Source organism: Rhinopithecus roxellana, unplaced genomic scaffold, assembly GCF_007565055.1.
Source record: "Rhinopithecus roxellana isolate Shanxi Qingling unplaced genomic scaffold, ASM756505v1 contig4663, whole genome shotgun sequence".
Classification (NCBI taxonomy): domain Eukaryota; kingdom Metazoa; phylum Chordata; class Mammalia; order Primates; family Cercopithecidae; genus Rhinopithecus; species Rhinopithecus roxellana.
The window spans coordinates 1-19,567 of record NW_022143453.1 but is presented as its reverse complement, the minus strand read 5'-3'; the positions used below and the strand labels follow the sequence as shown (position 1 = coordinate 19,567).

The 19,567-nt window shown below is 41.0% G+C and overlaps 1 pseudogene; it reads left to right on the top strand.

Annotated features, from left to right (window-relative positions):
• The first annotated feature begins 231 nt into the window (after positions 1 to 231).
• Positions 232 to 18,774, top strand: LOC115896058 (annotated as a pseudogene).
• The last annotated feature ends 793 nt before the right edge of the window (positions 18,775 to 19,567 follow it).

The window sequence follows — 19,567 nt, the reverse complement described above, 5'->3', positions numbered from 1 at the left end:
GTTGTTGTTGAATCTAGTTTCTGAGTAAGCCAACACAGGTACATTGCACAGTGAGACCTGATAACGAATATCACTATTTCATATTTTAAGTTATCTAAAATGCAAATGTTTAATTGATAGTGCCTGGTTTTTTGTTTGCTTGTTTGTTTGCTTATTCTAAAAATACTTTCAGGAGCTGCTGGCTGTCAGTGTCCCTGTGCTATTTTGTTTTGCGGTGTTGATGGCACATTTATGACAAGAAACGCCAGACCCAATATCGTCCTGCTGATGGCAGATGACCTTGGAGTGGGGGATTTGTGCTGCTACGGTAATAAACTCGGTGAGGTAAAGTTGGACTCTGACCCCCTCCCTGTATGTGGGAGTCTCTCATGCCACAGTGGTCACGTCTTTGCTGTTGTAGAGGAGGGTTTCTGGAGAGAAGTCATTGTCTGATGTTATTGGCAGAAATAGCAGAGGTCCCCGGGGGGAAAACTGCAAAATGTCAGGAGACCGCTTAACATCCCAGTTCCCTTAGTTTCTAGCTGTTGGTGGTGGCGTTTCATTATTGTGCAAAATTTACGTTTAAAAATTGGCCTTTTATGGTCAGGCATGGTGGCTCAAGCCTGTAATCCCAGCACTTTGGAAGGCCAAGGTGGGGGGATTGCTTGAGCCCAGGAGTTTGTGATCAGCCTGGGCAACATAGGGAGACACTGTCTCTACAAAAAAAATTTTTTTTAAATCTACTGGGACATGGTGGCGTGTGTCTGTGGTCTCAGCCACTCAGGAGGCTGGAGCAGGAGGATTGCTTGAGCCGGGGAGATTAAGGCTGCAGTGAGCTATGATCCCACCCCTGCACTCCAGCCTGGGTGACAGAGGGAGACCTCTGTTTAAAAAGAAATCACCTTTTAACCATTTTAAAGTGAACAATTCTGTGGCATTTAGTACATTCACAGTGTTGGACAACCATCACCTCTGTGTAGGTGCAGAATTTTTCATCCCCCAAAGAAGACCCCCATTACCATCCTATCCCCATGCCCTGGGTAACCACAAATGCAACCCTCTGTCTCTATGGATGAGTCTCTTCTTGGAGTTTCATATACAAATAATCATATAAAGTATGTATTTTCTCAGGCTGCCATGACAAAGGTCCACAGACTGGTTGGCTTAGATAACATCAGCTTATTCTCTCACAGTCCTGAAGGCTGGAAGTTCAAGATCAAGGTGTGGGTAGGGCTGGTTCCTCCTGAGGCCTCTCTCCTGTCCTTGTAGATACCATCTTCTCCCCGTGTCCTTACAGGATCGTCCCTCTGTGTGGGTCTGTGTTCTCATCTCCTCTTATTATGAGATGTCTTAGTCTATTTCAGGCTGCTATAAAAGAATACCATAGGCTGGGCGTGGTGCTCACACCTGTAATCCCAGCACTTTGGAGGCTGAGGTAGGTGGATCATGAGGTCGGGAGATAGAGACCATCCTGGCTAACACGGTGAAACCCTGTTTCTACTAAAAAAATACAAAAAATTAGCTGGGCATGGTGGCGGGCACCTGTAGTCCCAGGGAGCTGTCCCAGCACCTGTACTCAGGGAGCTGAGGCAGGAGAATGGCGTGAACCCAGGAGGCAGAGCTTGCAGTGAGCTGAGATGGCGCCACTGCACTCCAGCCTGGGCAACAGAGTGAAACTCCATCTAAATAAAAGAATACCATACAGTGGAGTGGCTTAAACAACAGACATTGATTCTCCCACATTCTTGGAGGCTGGAAGTCTGAGATCAAGGTGTAGGCAGGGCTGGTTCCTCCTGAAGCCTCTCTCCTTGGCTTGTAGACACGGTTTTCTCCCTGTGTCCTCACAGGGTCATCCCTCTGTGTGTGTCTGTGTCCTCATCGCCTCTTCTTATAAGGACTTCAATCCTATTGGATGAGGGTCTACTTTAATGACCTCATGCTACCTTGATCACCTCTTTAAAGACTCCATCTTCAAATACAGTTGCATTCTGAGGTCCTGGGGTTAGGACTTCAGCATAGGAATTTGGGAGGAACACAATTTTGCTCAAAACATATGGTATGTGGTGTTTACTGACTGGCTTCTTTCACTGAGCGTAATGTTTTCAAGGTTCATTCATATTGTAGCATGTGTCAGTACTTCATTCCTTTCCATGGCTGAATAATTTTTCACTATATAGATACACCACATTAGTCTACCAGCTTTAAAAATATCTTGCTTGAATTATTTCTAAAGTGTCTGGTCCCCGGGGCTCTTTATTTTTCTACTCTCTATTGATAGACCAATCTGGCACTTGTGAAAACACATAGCATCTTTTAGTGTGGATTTAAATAACATTGTTTCTTCTTGGAATGCAGATCACAGTCTAGTCCTATATTTTAAACATATATTTGTTGATTGAAAGGCATTGGTCTTCCTTTCTTCCTTTCTTCCTTTCTTCCTTTCTTCCTTTCTTCCTTCTTCTTTCTTCCTTTCTTCCTTTCTTCCTTTCTTCCTTTCTTCCTTTCTTCCTTTCTTCTTCTTTCTTCTTCTTTCTTTCTTTCTTTCTTTATTCTTTCTTTCTTTCTTTCTTTCTTTCTTTCTTTCTTTTCTTTTCTTTCTTTCTTTCTCTTTCTCTCTTTCTCTCTCTTTCTCTCTTTCTTTCCTTTCCTTTCCTTTTTCTTTTTCTTTCTTTCCTCTTCTATCTCTTTCTTTTCTTTTCTTTCTTTCTTTTCTTTTTTAATGACAGGATCTCACTCTGTCATCCAGACTGGAGTGCAGTGGCATGATTCTTGGCCTCACTGCAAGCTTGACCTCCCAGGCTCACAGTGATCCTCCCTCCCTCAGCCTCCTGAGCAGGCTGGGGACTACAGGCATGAGCCCCCATACCCGCCTAATTTTTTTTGTTTTTTGTAGAGTTGGGGTTTTGGCATATTGCCCACTGTGGTCTGAGTTCAAGTGTTCAGCCCCTCTTGGCCTTCCAAAGTGCTGGGGTTACAGGCATGAGCCATCACGCTCAGCCTTCATTATAATCTTTCTGTGAGATTATGGAAAAAAAATGTTGTACACATGGGATCAAGATTGGGTATGGTTTAGCTTTTAGGAGAACAGGCACATCTTTTTTTCAACCTGTAGAATTCTGTAAGTTTTACAAACTTTGCAACATATTAGACAAAATGGGAAATAAATTAAACTCCAAAATGTCACAATTTGGTTATAAAATAGGTCAATTTTACCATAAGATATATATTAATGGGAGGCTGAAGTGGGAGGATCATTTGAGGCCAGGAGTTTGAGACCAGCCTGGGCAAAATAGCAAGACCTGTATCTCTGCATAAAATTTTAAGGCCGGGTGTGGTGGCTCACACCTGCAATCCCAGCAGTTTAGAAGGCTGGCGAAAGCGGATCACTTGAGGTCAGGAGTTCAAGACTAGCTTTGCCAACATGGTAACACCTCATCTCTACTAAAATACACCACTGGGCGTGGTGGTTCACGCCTGTAATCCCAGCTAGTCGGGAGGCTGAGGCAGGAGGATCACTTGAACTTGGGAGGCAGAGATTGCAATGAACCGGGATCGTGCCACTGTACTCCAGCATGGGTAGCAGAGTGAGGCCCTGTCTCCAAAAAAAAAAAAAAAAATTAAATTAAATAAAAATTTAAATAAAGTGGTAGGGCATGGTGGTGCACACCAGTGGACCTAGCTACTTGAGAGGCTGAGGTGGGAGGATCACTTGAGCCCAGGGAATTCAAGGTTGCAGTGAGCTATAACTGCACCATTACACTCCACCATGTGCAACAGAGCAAGAGACTGTCTCTTAAAAAAATATGAAACACATTAAAAATTTATTTAATCTAAATTACCCATTAATTTTAGGTCCTTGATAAGAAGAAATTGGCTAATTTTTTCATTGAAATACATTTTTTTCTCAGACTCATAAAACTGTATACCAAGTGACCTGTATTCATTTGTAATAGTTTTGACTAAAGATATATTTTAAACTTACATTTCACTTTGCTTTTAACCATCAATGCATCTAAGGAAGTAGACAGATTAAAGTTTAAAAAAAATGGATTTTAGGTTTACCAGAAATAGAGTCAACTAGAATAGCTTTGATCCTTGATCATTGTATTGAGAATTTTTAGAAACTCACCTGCCGAATTCTTCTTTGGTCTGCAGCACACCTAATATTGACCGCCTGGCAAGTGAGGGAGTGAGGCTCACCCAGCATCTTGCAGCTGCTTCCATGTGCACCCCAAGTCGGGCTGCCTTCCTGACCGGCCGGTACCCCATCAGATCAGGTGAGGCAATGAAAAGGCAGCAACATTTCAGTCTCACCAGAATGCATTCTAATGATTAGTTTTGCAAATCTTTATAAGCATTCTCAAAAGGTCACTCAGAGCATTGGGGATCTAAATCAAAGGGGATTGTTATCCCTGGACAGCTTAAACATGTGTGCCTCTCACCAGGTACCACTGCACCTGCCCATCTCTGTGCATATAGTGACAGGGTTTAGGCCTGTTGGGGGCAATTTGCCAACTTACGGACAACACTCCCATTTTCAGGTACTTGTGCTAAGATATCTCAAGAGGCCCCTGATGTTTTTAAGCTAGCAGAGACCATGCAGTGGTTCTGAGATAAGTGGATCTAATCTATCTCCGAAGATGAGATTGGGAAAATTAGACACAGTTGGGAAAAACAGTATAAGTGAGAAAAGAAAAGGAAATGAAACTTACATGCTTCCTTACTGGACCCCATCATTTCAAGATTTAGACTTACCAAGTTGATATAATGACAATTAAATGTTTTCCTTTGCTGCTTAGCTTAGAATCAATACCTACAAACATCCACTCAACATCAATATTATGAACAACAATTTTTATACCCAGCTAAAATATAGTGGTCCCCTTAGACACTATTGAAGTGTTCATGGTTATCAGCCTCTATGTGAAATATTGTGCCATACTGCTGCATTTTATTTAATTCTAGTATTTGCTTGTCATAATTTTAGTATACCTGCCTTCACAGTTTAATTTTTCAGTGAAAAATTTTTCTGTATGAATTTTCTTCCTTCTAAGTAGTAACTTCTTATCTGATACATTCAAGGAATGAACTAATTAGGTTAATGAGAATTATACTAAAATTAAAAATAAACACTGAAAGTTTTGTCCTATAAATATTGATTTATTATTATCTTTTTTGTTGCCTAATGACCTTCTTTCATAATTCAAGGTTCTCCATTTTGTTCAAAATAGTTTGATTCTAGATAAGCGGTCTCTGTATAACACAGTACCATGTATGAAGAGGGATAAAGATATGAGTCTGTATGAGTTTCCAAAAAAAAAAAATCACACTTATAATTTCAGGATTTCAGGATTTTTTTTTCGTTTTTGAGACAGACTCTCGCTCTGTTGTCCAGGCTGGAGTGCAATGGTGTAATCTCAGCTCAGTGCAATCTCTGCCTCCCTGGTACAAGTGATTCTCCTGCCTCAGTTCCCGAATAGCTGGGATTACAAGCATGCACTACCACGCCTGACTAATTTTTGTATTTTTAGTAGAGATGGGGTTTCACCATGTTAGCTAGGCTGGTATCGAACTCCTGGCCTCATGTGTGATCCACTCGCCTTGGCCACCCAAAGTGTTGGGATTACAGGAGTGAGCCACCATGCTCGGCCTAATTTCAGGGAATTTTAAGTATTGATTATGGTGAAATAAAATTTATTTTAAAAAAATAAGAAAAAAATTATGTGATGGGTGGAGAGATTTCAAGTCATTGCCATGTTTATATTTTTTAATAATTTCACACAAACGGTTCAGTTTAATTCATTCTACTTATCAAAAATTTCAGCAAAATAGTTCAACAGCAAGATAATGGTCTAATGCTTCCCTTAATAAAACTGTTTCTCTTTCCTATCTGTAACACTATCTACAGTCTACCTTCTTCTTCTTCCAAGGTAGGATCCCTGAAATGTATTTTTTTCTTTTGAGATGGAGTTTCCTTCTTGTCACCCAGGCTGGAGTACAATGGCATGATCTCAGCTCACTGCAACCTCCGCCTCCCAGGTTCAAGTGATTCTCCTGCCTCAGCCTCCTGAGTAGGGATTACGGGTGCCTGCCACCACGCCCAGCCAATTTTTGTATTTTTGGTAGAGACAGGGTTTCACCAAGTTGGCCAGGGCGGTCTCCTGACCTCAGGTGATCCCCCCGCCTTGGCCTCCCAAAACACTGGGATAACAGGCGTGAGCCACTGCGCCCGGCCTGAAATGATCATTTATTTATTTCTTGCTGATCTTCACTTGTGGTTTTCTTGTGAATTCCTTTTAAACTATAGGTGTATACATTTGTCTGCCAGTATAAATCTACATAAAACAGTATGGAGGCCAGGCATGGTGGCTCACACCTTTAATCCCAGCACTTTGGGAGGCTGAGGTGGGCAGATCACTTGAGGTCAGGAGTTAGAGACCAGCCTGGCCAACATGGTGAAACCCTGTCTCTACTAAAAATGCAAAAAAAAAAAAAAAAAGAAAAGAAAAGCCAGGTGTGGTGGCACACGCCTGTAATTCCAACTACTAGGGAGGCAGAGGCATGAGAATTGCTTGAACCTGGGAGGCAGAGGTTGCAGTGAGCCAAGATGGTGACACTGCGCTCCAGCCTGGGTGACAGAGTGAAACTCTATCTCAAAAAAAAAAAAAAGTTACATATATACACACACGTATATGAAAAAGAAATTGTCACTCCTACAATTCTTCATTTCAGATTCCCAATGATACATTAAAAAATGTATTTATCGGTGAAACCCCGTCTCTACTAAAAAATACAAAAACTAGCCGGGCGAGGTGGCGGGCGCCTGTAGTCCCAGCTACTCAGGAGGCTGAGGCAGGAGAATGGCGTAAACCTGGGAGGCGGAGCTTGCAGTGAGCTGAGATCCGGCCACTGCACTCCAGTCCGGGCGACAGAGCGAGACTCCGTCTCAAAAAAAAAAAAAAAAAAAATGTATTTATACCCGCTAAATATCCGAGTATTTATACACAGCTAAAATGCAGTGATGTCCTCAGATCCTATTGAAGCATGAAGGTTATCAGCCTCTATATGAAAAACTAACGAAGGTTATTTGTTGTTAGTCTGAAATGCAAAGGAGTGTAAACTGAGTGTCCCATATTTATTCTGGCAGCCCTAATTCCAAGGGAATGTTTGCATTTAGCAAGTGGGAAAAGGAGAGTCAAGGATGTACAGCCAGAAAGGCAACAGAAAACTTGGGGAAGAATGGCTTTGAGGAGGTGCAGGAGGAAAGGACTTGAAGCATGTCAGGATAAACTCGGTATTAGCAAAGACTATGGTGCTAACCCATTGACTCCTGTGAATTTAGGGATGGTGTCTCCCTACAACCTCAACCGTGCCCTCACGTGGCTTGGTGGTTCAGGTGGTCTTCCTACCAATGAAACGACTTTTGCCAAGCTGCTGCAGCACCGTGGCTACCGCACGGGACTCATAGGTATGGCGCCTGAACTCTGCTCGTGGAAACGTGATCCTGCGGCCTCTGTCATAGTGTCTAAGGTGTTTCCGGGGATGTTGGCTCTGTGCGCACCAGTTTGACCGACTTCTCTTTGAGATAAGACACTTGGAGAAGGAATTGATCACACATTGACTGGGGATGTGTAGAATCAAGGGCATAATATTGGAAAAAACAATGAGAACAGAAAGCAAACAAGGGTATCCAAAGTTGCCACTAAAATGGAATATTGTGTTGGAGGGATACGATGTTTGTGACACCATTATTAGCGGAAAAACTCGTAAATTTGTAGAGAAGTACTGTTGAAATTGAAAACTTAAAGCATTAAGAGTTGTCAAATGGAGGCAGTTGCTGGTCAATTTAGATCACATAATATTCTATACCCTTTTGGCGGGGGTGGGGTGTTGGGGGGGACATGAGCTTGTGAGGGAGCCTTTCACCGAAAAATACGTTTGTAGAATTCCAGTCCTAGAAGATATTCCTCTAAGAATAACTTGTGTGATCAATCCTTTGGGAAATGCTACCCCAAAGCATTGTATGGTTCACTATTTTCGAGGATTCCTAATATGAATTGTAAGTCGCAGCTCTGAGATATCCTCAGTTAAAAAAAAGTTAAGAGATTTTCCATCAGTAGGGCATGTATTCCCATGCAACTCCCAGCAGTGTCCTGTGAGTGGGAGTTCTCCAGATTAGCTTTGAGCAGTGTTCTCACATCATTAGAGCACAGGATTCAGATCTGACTCTGCCATTATTCATTAATGTGACTTGGGCTTCTGAATAAATCTAGATAGCTGGGCATAGTGGCTCAGACCTGTAATCCCAGCACTTTGGGAGGCTGAGGCAGAAGAATTGCTTGAGGCCAGGAGTTCAAGACCAGCCTAGGCCACCAGAGCAAGACCCTGGTCTACAAAAATAAAATTTTAAAATTAGCTGGGCATGGTAGCACACACCTATAGTCCCAGCTACTCAGGAGGCTGAGGTGGGAGGATTGCTTGAGCCGAGGAGTTTGAGGCTGCAGTGAGCTATAATCATGCCACTGCACTCCAGCCTGGGCAACAGAGCAAGACTCTGTCTCTTAAAAAAATAATCTAGACAATGTGTTTTTCTATTCATAATACAGGGTCTGTGAAGTGTTGAATACAATAATGTGTGTGGGACAAATCAGAACATGACCTGGCCCCCTAGAGGATGTGCTTGATAAAAGGAATTACTTGCATCAGAATCATTTGGTTCTTGATGAAATTCTTTGGCTAGTTTGTCATCCCTAGCTTGCGGACCTAGAAGAGGTATTCCATCTATAAATAAAATCTTGGTTACCTTTCAGTGAGATGGAATAAGAGGGTGGGAAGGCACTGCTAGCTAAAAGCCTGACTATGCAAGCTGCACCGAAAGTCCTTGGTATTGTCCCCACCAAACAACCAAGACATCGATTCTGGCTTCCTAGCAAGCTCCAGATACCTGGAAACGTTCTCATTGTTCGTGAGGTTGTTTGGTACCAAGCAAAAGATTTCTTCTAAATGAACACTAGGCTCCTCTCCTTGTAGCAAAAGCAAAGTGGCTCCTGCTGCATGGCTTTTGTCTGAAAGAGACATATTGCAGGGAGAAGGCTGTTGGTGGCATGTCTATACCAGGGAGGTATTCGGGGATACCGAGAAAAAACCATGATGACAACAAAATGAAGTTGTATCTGAGTTTTCCAAAGGGAAGCCCACATTCTAGAAACAGACCAGCATTGAATGCTGCCATGCTGCTGTGGTACAATTTTATTTTACTTTTAGGCAAATGGCACCTGGGGTTGAGCTGCGCCTCTCGGGATGATCACTGCTACCACCCGCTCAACCATGGTTTTCACTACTTCTATGGGGTGCCTTCGGACTTTTAAGCGACTGCCAGGCATCCAAGACACCAGAACTGCACCGCTGGCTCAGGATCAAACTGTGGATCTCCACGGTGGCCATTGCCCTGGTTCCTTTTCTGCTTCTCATTCCCAAGTTCGCCCACTGGTTCTCAGTGCCGTGGAAGGTCATCACTGTCTTTGCTCTCCTCGCCTTTCTGGTTTTCATTTCCTGGTATTCTAGTTATGGATTTACTCGGCGTTGGAATTGCATCCTTATGAGGAACCATGAAATTATCCAGCAGCCGATGAAAGAGGAGAAAGTAGCTTCCCTCATGCTGAAGGAGGCGCTAGCTTTCATTGAAAGGTATTAGCCATTTCTTGCCTGATTTCCTGCATGGACATTTTATTTTATTTCATGGCAGGTCGTCACACCTTGATAACACGGGCCTTTAAAAATCTTTTGGAGAGGCTGGGCATGGTGGCTCACGCCTGTAGTCCCAGCAATTTGGGAGGCCGAGGCTGGCGGATCACGAGATCAGGAGATTGAGACCATCCTGGCTAACACAGTGAAACCCCGTCTCTACCGAAATACAAAAAAATTAGCCGGGCGTGGCGGTGGGCGCCTGTAGTCCCAGCTACTCAGGAGGCTGAGGCAGGAGAATGGCGTGAACCCGGGAGGCGGAGCTTGCAGTGAGCCGAGATTGCACCACTGCTCTCCAGCCTCGGCGACAGAGCAAGACTGTCTCAAAAACAACAACAGCAATAACAAATCTTTGGAGAAAATGTGTGGCATTTGGCTTTCTGTTCCTGCATTAATTTGCTTAGAATAATGGCCTCAGTTGCATCCATGTTGCTGCAAAAGACATGATCTCATTCTTTTCATGGCTGTGTAGTATTTCATGGGATATAATGGGAGCTAAACATTGAGCCTCCATGGACATAAACATGGAAACAATAGACTGCAAACTTCCAGAGGAGAGAGGGAGACAGGGGGACATGGTTGGAAGACTACCTATTGGGTGCTCTGCTTACTCTCTGAGTGCAATAGACCCATGTAACAAACCGGCACATGGAGACCCCGTATCTAAAATAAAAGCTAAGGAAAAAAAATGTAGGTGACATTTGTGATAGACTTGAGTCTCCTCTTAGGTAGAATAAAACAGTTAAATTTCCCGCAAATTTTGAATGCTCAAAAGGCCAAAAAACAAAAACAAAACACCCACATATTTTGCTCACTTCCCCATTTTTAATGTTTTAATTTTTTTTTTTTTTTTTACTTTTTGGGACAGGATCTCACTCTGCCACCCAGGCTAGTGTGCAGTGGTGCAATCATGGCTCACAGCAGCCTCGACTTCCCAAGCTCAAGTGATCCTCCCACCTCAGCCTCCAGAGTAGCTGAGACTACAGGCACACACATGATGCCTGGCTAATTTTTGCATTTTTTAAGAAAGGGGGTTTTGTCATATTGCTCAGGCTGATCTCAAGCTCTTGGGCTCAAGCGATTCATCCACCTCGGCCTCCCAAAGTACTGGGATTACACTATGCCCGGCCACTTACCCCTTTCCTGAAAACAAAAACTGGAGTTGCCATATTTTATTCTATATTGCTTCAGTGTGGATTGTTATGTAAATTAATTAAACTCGGGGGGTAATTTTTTTTCCTGTCTCGGACACATACCCAGACACATACTCAGACACAGCCAGAAGAGCTCTCTGTCCATGAACTGTTGGGAGGTGGCTCTGTATTTATAGATACCTAGTTTTAAGTTTTCTATGTTCAACACAAACTATGCAGGCATGACTCTAATGAGCTCTCATCATCCCATACCAGCTCACTTCTACATTACAAATTATTATTATTATTATTATTATTATTTGGAGACAGGGTCTCACTCTGTCACTCAGGCTGGAGTGCAGTGGTGCAATCATAGTTCACTGTAGCCTCAAACTCCTGGGCACCAGTGATCCTCTTACCTCAGCTTCCTCAGTAGCTGGGACTACAGGCGCACATGGCCACACCCAGTTAATTTTATAAAATTATTTTTCCGTAGAGACAGTGCCTTGCTATGTTGCCCAGGCTGGTCTCAAACTCCTGGTCTCAAGCGATCCTCCTGCCTCAAGCTCCCAAAATGCTGAGATTACAGGTGTGAACCATTGTGCCCAGCCTAGATTACAAATTAGAGGCACATTAAAGTTGTTGGTGTGGATTCTCATTGACGCTGTTTGTCACCTTCCTTAGTGGGGTTGACAGGGAGTGGAGAGGTGAGGCTATATTGTTACTCCACCAGCCTGAAGGGTACGCAGTGGAATATCATTCACTCATATGCTCCTGTGCCCATCAGATTCGTTATTTATTCCAATACGACCATGAGAACAGTGATCCAGCCATCCACTCAGCTCTCCGTTCATCTTACCTTCTCTTCCCATCCCAACCCGTTTGCTTGGGCTACCTTTTTTGGGAACATATTCAATCTCCGACTCCTTCCCTTCTTTCTATGCTGGTTGTAAAAATGTGTAAAGGAGTAGCTTTAGAATGACTGCATGTAGCAATGCAAAACACAAGGTCGGCTGGGCGCGGTGGCTCAAGCCTGTAATCCCAGCACTTTGGGAGGCCGAGACGGGCGGATCACGAGGTCAGGAGATCGAGACCATCCTGGCTAACACAGTGAAACCCCGTCTCTACTAAAAAATACAAAAAAACTAGCCGGGCGAGGGTGGCGGGCCCCTGTAGTCCCAGTTACTCAGGAGGCTGAGGCAGGAGAATGGTGTAAACCCGGGAGGCGGAGATTGCAGTGAGCTGAGATCCGGCCACTGTACTGCAGCCCGGGCGACAGAGCAAGACTCCGTCTCAAACAAACAAACAAACAAAAAACACAAGGTCAGGCGTGGTGGCTCATGTCTGTAATCCTAGCACTTTGGGAGGCTGAGGCAGGAGGATTGCTTCAGCCCAGGAGTTTGAGACCAGACTGGGCAATATAGTGAGCTCCTATCTCTACAAAAATGTACAAAATTAGCCAGGCTTGTGGCATGTACCTGTGGTCTCAGCTCCTTGGAGGATGAGGTGGAAGGATCACTTGAGCCCAGGAGGTCGAGGCTGCAGTGAGTCATGATTGCACCACTGCACTCCAGCCTGGGCAACAGAGTGAGACTTTGTCTCAAAATAAATAAATACATAAAATGCAGAACACAAAAAGCAAGATGTAAATGAGGGGAATTTATTTCTCTCTTGGGGTAGGCAGGCTACAGATACAGTGAGGTTATTCACATCTCAGCTTTTATCTTGTTCTCTGCCACCTTGTGAGCAGCCTCATGGCCCAAGGTGGATGCCAAAGCTTCAGCCATCAGACTTATGTTCCAGGAACCATGAAGGAGGTGGAAGAAAGAAAGAAGGGAAAACGGAAAGTAAGGAGCATCAAATCCTTACTGTGGCACATCTGAGTCTGTCCTTAAGATATGATTCTTCTGAACTCATACCTAAAAGAACACTTTGAGACAATAGATGAGGAGAATTCATACTTTATAACTCATTCAGCAAAGATTAAAAGATTTATTAAGCTGCTACTTTATGTCAGATGCTAAACTGGACACAAGAGAGTATAAAATGAGCTGCATTAAACATTTTTGTTGTTGTTGTTAAGACAGGGTCTCACTGTGTTGCCCAGGTTGGAGTGCAGTATTGTGATAATAGCTCACTGCAGCCTCCACCTCCCAGGCTCAAGTGAACCCCTTGCCTCAGCCTCCTGAGTAGCTGGGGTCACAGGTGTGCCATTATGCACAGCTATATTTTTGAATTTTTTTGTAGAGATGGGGTCTCGCCGTGTTGCCCGGGCTGGTCTCAAACTCCTGGGCTCATGCAATCCTCCTGTCTCAGCCTCCCAAAGTGCAAAGAATATAGGCATGAGCCACTGCGACTGGCTACGTGAAACATTTCACTGGGAACACAAATGTTCTGCTACCCTTCGTTCCTCCTCATATTCTTTCAACATAAACCTTGTGGTATTTACCACTCACCGGAGAGGTACTGTCATCTGAAGTACATAGAAACCTCCAGCAACCATTATGAGATCTTTTCATCAATGCAGAATCGCATTTAAATGGTGGAAATGGCTTTATTTGTGAAGGTAATTTTGGTAACTTTCTACCCCTTAGGGTCAAACGGGAACCTTTTCTCCTCTTTTTTTCCTTCCTGCACGTACATACTCCACTCATCTCCAAAGAGAAGTTTGTTGGGCACAGTAAATATGGCAGGTATGGGGACAATGTAGAAGAAATGGATTGGATGGTGGGTAAGTATTCAGTGACAGAACCGTAAGTATCTGAAGTACGGGCTACAGAAAAATAAATCTGTACTGTCTCAAGTTATGTCCAGCCCCTTGCATAGCATAAATACCTGATAAGTGTTTGTTTCATCCCTGAATTGAATTAAAAGATGGCTTTTAATTGTTCAGCAATACCAGTGAAATATATTCCCCAATAGAAGTCACAGTTTGTAAATATAAGTTTTCCCATCTTTAAAATAAAGACAGCCACTTTTCTGAAAAAACTCATCGGCAAGATAAATAAAGTTGCACTGTAAAGAATACTGTAATTCCTGGCCGGGCACACAGTGGCTCACACCTGTAATCCCAGCACTTTGAGAGGCCGAGGCTAGCAGATCACTTGAGGTTAGGAGTTCTAGACCAGCCTGGCCAATGTGGTGAAACCCCGTCTCTATTAAAAATATAAAAATCAGCCAGGCTTGATTATGCGGGCCTGTAGTCCCAGCTACTCGGGAGGATGAGGCAGGAGAATCACCTGGATCCGGGATTCAGAGGTTGCAGTGAGCCAAGATCAGATCACGGCACTCCAGCCTGAGTGACACAGCGAGATTCGTTTCAAAAAAAAAAAAAAAAAAAAAAAAAAAAAAAAAAAAAAAAGAATATTGTAATTTCAATTCCTGGTTATTTTGATGGATATAAAGGGAAATGGTGTTCCGATTAGTCAGTTCTACAGGAAATACATAGAAATTTGGGATGGGGATTTAACACAACTAAAGCAATTTATTTCAAAGGCATAGTGTTCACTATAAAGAAATGCTGAGGATAATAAATTAGCAGGCAGGAAGCGTCACTGTGTGCATTCCAGAATAATAACTAGCTGTGCTAGTTGAACTGCATTCACCCACCCCGCCTCTATGTACCTGACAGAGTTGTCCTTCCTCTCAGCAATGGTGTTTCATTTTGGAATACAGTACTTTTCTTCTTCTTCTGAGTGCAAACTTCTGAAAATGGTGCTCTACCAAACCATCTAAACTAACAGTCTCCCAGTTATCAGCCGCCTCTGTCTATTTATATTGAGTGCCTTTGAAAGAAACAGAGCTATTTTAATTTAAATGCATTTAAGGGGTGTTAATCAATCAAATTTTATTATAAATAACTTTCTTTTCTCTGAGAACCACAATCTAAATGAGCTATAAAATACTGTTTAAAATTACCGAAGAGCTAGTGGTGTCAGATAGGACAAAGAGGGGAATCCTGTCATGGGATAAATTTCTCTTGTATATTTCCACTGTGTGTGTTTCCCTCAAATTCTAGGTACCATTGTAATATTTACCATCTATATTTAATCCCAAAGAGGAGATAAAATACAGAGAGGGGCGGGGCGTGGTGGCTCATGCCTATAGTCCCAGCACTTTGGAGGTCGAGGCGGGAGGATTGCTTGATCCCGCGAGTTGAGACCAGCCTGGGCAACATAGCAAGGCTCCATCTCTACAGAAAAATACAAATATTAGCCAGGCGTGGTGTCACATGCGCGCCTTGGAGTTCCAGCTACCTAGGAGGCTGAGGAGGGAGGATCACCTGAGCCTGGGAGGTGGAGGTAGTACTGCAGCCTGGGTGACAGAGCGAGACCCTGTCTCAAAAAAAAAAAAAAAAAGAATACAAGGAAAGGCAGTGCTGCCAGGCTGCCAGTAAGGCATTTAAGCAGAAATGGGGAGAAAAAAGGAATGTATTAAAGGGAAAAACTTAAGGGCTTAAAGGGAACTAATCCCTGACATCCAAACCCTTTTTAAGCTTGTTGAACTACAGCTAAGCTCTGTATTTCTTAATTTAATCTTTGCTGTGAGAAGTGTATGTGTATGTATATATATATATATACACCCAGTTGCAGTTATTTTATTTGCATGGTATAGATTACAAATCACTTTTATGCATAATACTATAGCTGGTTTTAATAGGAATTAAACACCATATGTTATATACATATATACACACACATACACCATATGGTTTATATGTATACACATGTTATGTTTTATATGTATATACATAGTACTGTATGTTGCATATACACACATTTATTATATATAATTTAATTCCTTGGTAACGAAATACAAACGTTGAAATGTGTTACAGTTAAAAACTGCTGTAACATTGTAGCCTTTATGGAATTATATAATTGGGATTTTTTTTCTCTGTTTCTTTGAAATTGCTTTTACTATATTTGTACTTAGTCAAAGGACAGTTTCCTGCAAAGGGAATTTCTGTTAAAGTCTATATCTGAGTATTTATCACTGAGAAATAATTATGTTTGTTTTACGGTATATGTAAATACATGATGAAGACATGTTACAAAAGCTAGCAATTGCATTATTAAATGGCTAATATTATTTGACACAAGAGAAATGATGAGTAGCTATTTTTCTGCATAACATCTCCCAATATTCTGAGTTTTCTCCATCATTTCTTACAAAAATTCAACCAAAATGAAGACCTATTGAGAGTCAGACAGGTATCTCTGTGGGTATTATTTTACTATTTAACAATATGAGTATAAAACTCACAGGTTTAGTAATTTATTAACTTTACTCAAAAATAAACCTTAACAATGCTATACTCGTGCAAATGCAAATACAAGGTGCAAAATGAACTTAATGAGTCTTCAAGAATTCAGTGACATTTTAAATTTTCCAATGAAAGAAACTTGTGCCTATTATAAAGCACTTCTAATCCCCCCTCCCCCCCCCTTTTTTTTTTTTTTTTTTAAGATGCAGGGTCTCACTCTTTTGCCCAGTCTGGCTGGAATGCAGTGGTGCGATCACAGCTCACCGCAGCCTTGACTTCCAGGGCTCAGGTGATCCTCCCACCTCAGCCTCCCGAGTAGCTGGGACTAAAAGTATGCGCCACCATGTCTGGCCAATTTGTGTGTGTGTGTGTGTGTGTTTTGTAGTGAAGGAGTTTTGCCATCTTGCCCAGGCTGGTCTCGAACTCTTGGGCTCAAGTAAACCTCCCACCTCGGCCTCCCAAAGTCCTGGGATTACATGTGTGAGCCACCGGGCCCAACCTTAATCACTTTTCATTATTGGTTTCTTTCCAGTTGTCTTTGGTAAGAGGTCTTATAAGTGATCTATTACCGTTAGTATTTATATATTCATATACATCTGTCTATTTTCACTTTAGACACTCTATGGACAATTATTTGCCTATATATTTGTTTTGAAACAGAAAAAGAATTTGCAGCTACTATATTTGCACAGTATAAATTACAAATCACTTTTATGATTTTTTTGATATTATAGCCAGATCTAATGTGAATTGATAAATTACATGTAATTACTCTCTTCCCAGAAAGCCTTTATAATCTGTCATCTTACAAACCCTGGGCTTTAAAATATCTTAATTTCTAATTATAACATTTCTAAAAATAGTATATGTCACTTGTAAAACAAATCAGTTTTGAATAGTAGGTAACAAAGGTTAATGAGTTTACTTATAAAGAGTTTTCTGTGCAGCTCGTTACATTTTCTTTATCTCTGAATGGGACAAGAGCATCACAGAGATGATCTAGTATAAACGAGAAATGCGAGAAATGCGGTGTGACCTCAGGCCCAGGACGATGTTATCTGTTGATTAGCAAATGCTCAACAGACATCAGAAAGGAAATGAATGTTGTTGGAATTTTGCTAGAACAGCTTTCTACTTATTATTTTAAAAAACTGTCCTCCTGAGGGATTGTCAACACCTAAAGACAGTGTCTGCTGAGTCTAGCGCAGCATTAATTGTCATTAGATCTTAACCATAACCCAGACAGCAAGAATAACCTGCAATTTCCATGTAGACTTCAGATGGCAGCCAGGACAGCAAAATCTCTAAGGGAGGCGGTACTGTGCCCTGGAGTACGAGGATGGCTTTGCTCGTGTGTTCCTGGAGGTGTCATTTTGCAAACTGTATTTTTAAAAATTAATGTTCATTGGTTTATTTAACTGCTGGGCCTAGTTGGCATTGTCTACTTGAATCATTTGGGGCAGTGATGATATTATACATTATTACATGATTTGTATAATAAAATAGACTTTGTTATATATTAAATAATAAAATAATGAACATATTATACAATAAAATTATATAATAAGCCAATACTTTATATATTATATATGAACTATTTTATATTTTAAATTAATATAATTAATGTATTTAGTATATTTAATATAATTTATATAATTACATTAATATAATAAAATTAATGTGATAATATGTGACACAATGTCATACAATCATATAAAATTATATAGTATATATTCATATAAATGATATAAATTTATGATAAAATTTCATATATTAATTAGATATATATTATAAAATTTAATATATTCCTTATATATTATACATTATTACATATACTCATATTTTATCTTATATTTAATATATTTTCCTATATATCTATAAATAAACATATCTTTTTACATATTACATTGATATACAAAATACTATATAATAAAATAATATTTACATGTTATATAATTATATAACAATTTTTACACAATGATGTAGTGTATTAATAATCATTATAAACTATTATATAATGATGTTTCTAATATTGTAAAGTCATATGGTATAATAATACATAATATGTATTGATTATACATATTGCATATATTTTATTCTATTCCATAATTGATTACATTTTAATATATAACAATTCTTTATGCATTTCTAATACATCATGTTATATATTAATATGTATTTGTAAGAAATATGTACTATATATCATACAATATATAATAAATACAGTTAGTAATTAAAATGTATAAAAGTATATGTTGTTATATTAAATATAACATATATTATACATCATTACATTATATAAAAATATTTTAACTGCTGGATATAATATATTATATACACTAATTACATACAGTTTAAAATAGTATATCACAATATTATATGATTAATTATACAATATTGTGTAATGCAGAATAACGTTTAAATGCTATGTGTAATAAATGCATAGTAGCAAACATGTAATAAAGCAGTGGTGATCTGCATCGAGAGGTCAACGTCTTTGTGTCTCTGACCCTCACCAGGTAAAATTCTGGATGCCCTAGACCAGGAGTGCCTGGCCAACAACACCTTGGTGTACTTCACCTCTGACAACGGGGCCACCTGGAGCCCCTGGACGGGGCTGTTCAGTGGGCGGCTGGAACGGGATCTACAAAGGTGATTGTGCGTAGATAACCAACACCTGTCCATTTAAAATCAGTAGTCTCTACTGGCTTTGCGTTTGCTTGAATTCATTTGCCATGATGTTCAGATATTTTTATGTGAGTCAGAGTCTTATTAAGCTAGACCAAAAAAAAAAAAAAAAAAAAAAAGCTGCAAATTTTGGGGCAGTTTCCAAGAGCTTCAAAGTAAAATGTTTGAAGCAATGCCAACCCCATGAGAGAGAGCATAGGATCTCAATGACCATCTATGGCAGATTTCCCAGCCTCCGCACGATTGACATTTGAGTCTGGAGGATTCTTTGGCTGGGGGCTTCCTGTGCCGTTGTAGGTGTTGAACAGCGTCTGTGAGTTCCACCCACAAATGCCAGTAGCACCCACCCCAGAGCAGCGACAACCAGAAATGTCTCCTGACATTGCCCAGTGCCCCCCGGGGGCAAGGTCATTTCTAGGTGAGAACTGCTCCTTTAGATTAATCCTCACTTGGATTCTCAGATGCAGGTTTTTAATTCGATAACATCAATGATGCTATTTATTATGCTGTAACGAGTGTTATGTCTATCAGAAAAAGAGTTTTTCATTTGCCTGGGGTGCCTATCTCCTCATGGCTAAGCAGATTCTTCCAGCTCACTTTGAGAGACTTCAGGCCGGGTTGTTCAAGAGCTCCATAGCACCCACTCTTGGGTATCACCAAAGGCATGCCAACAGAAAGAATAATTTAAAAAAGAATTCAGTATTTGCTCTTTTTCCCTTACCCCAACCTTGCAAGAAAACAAAAAAACTAAAAGGGT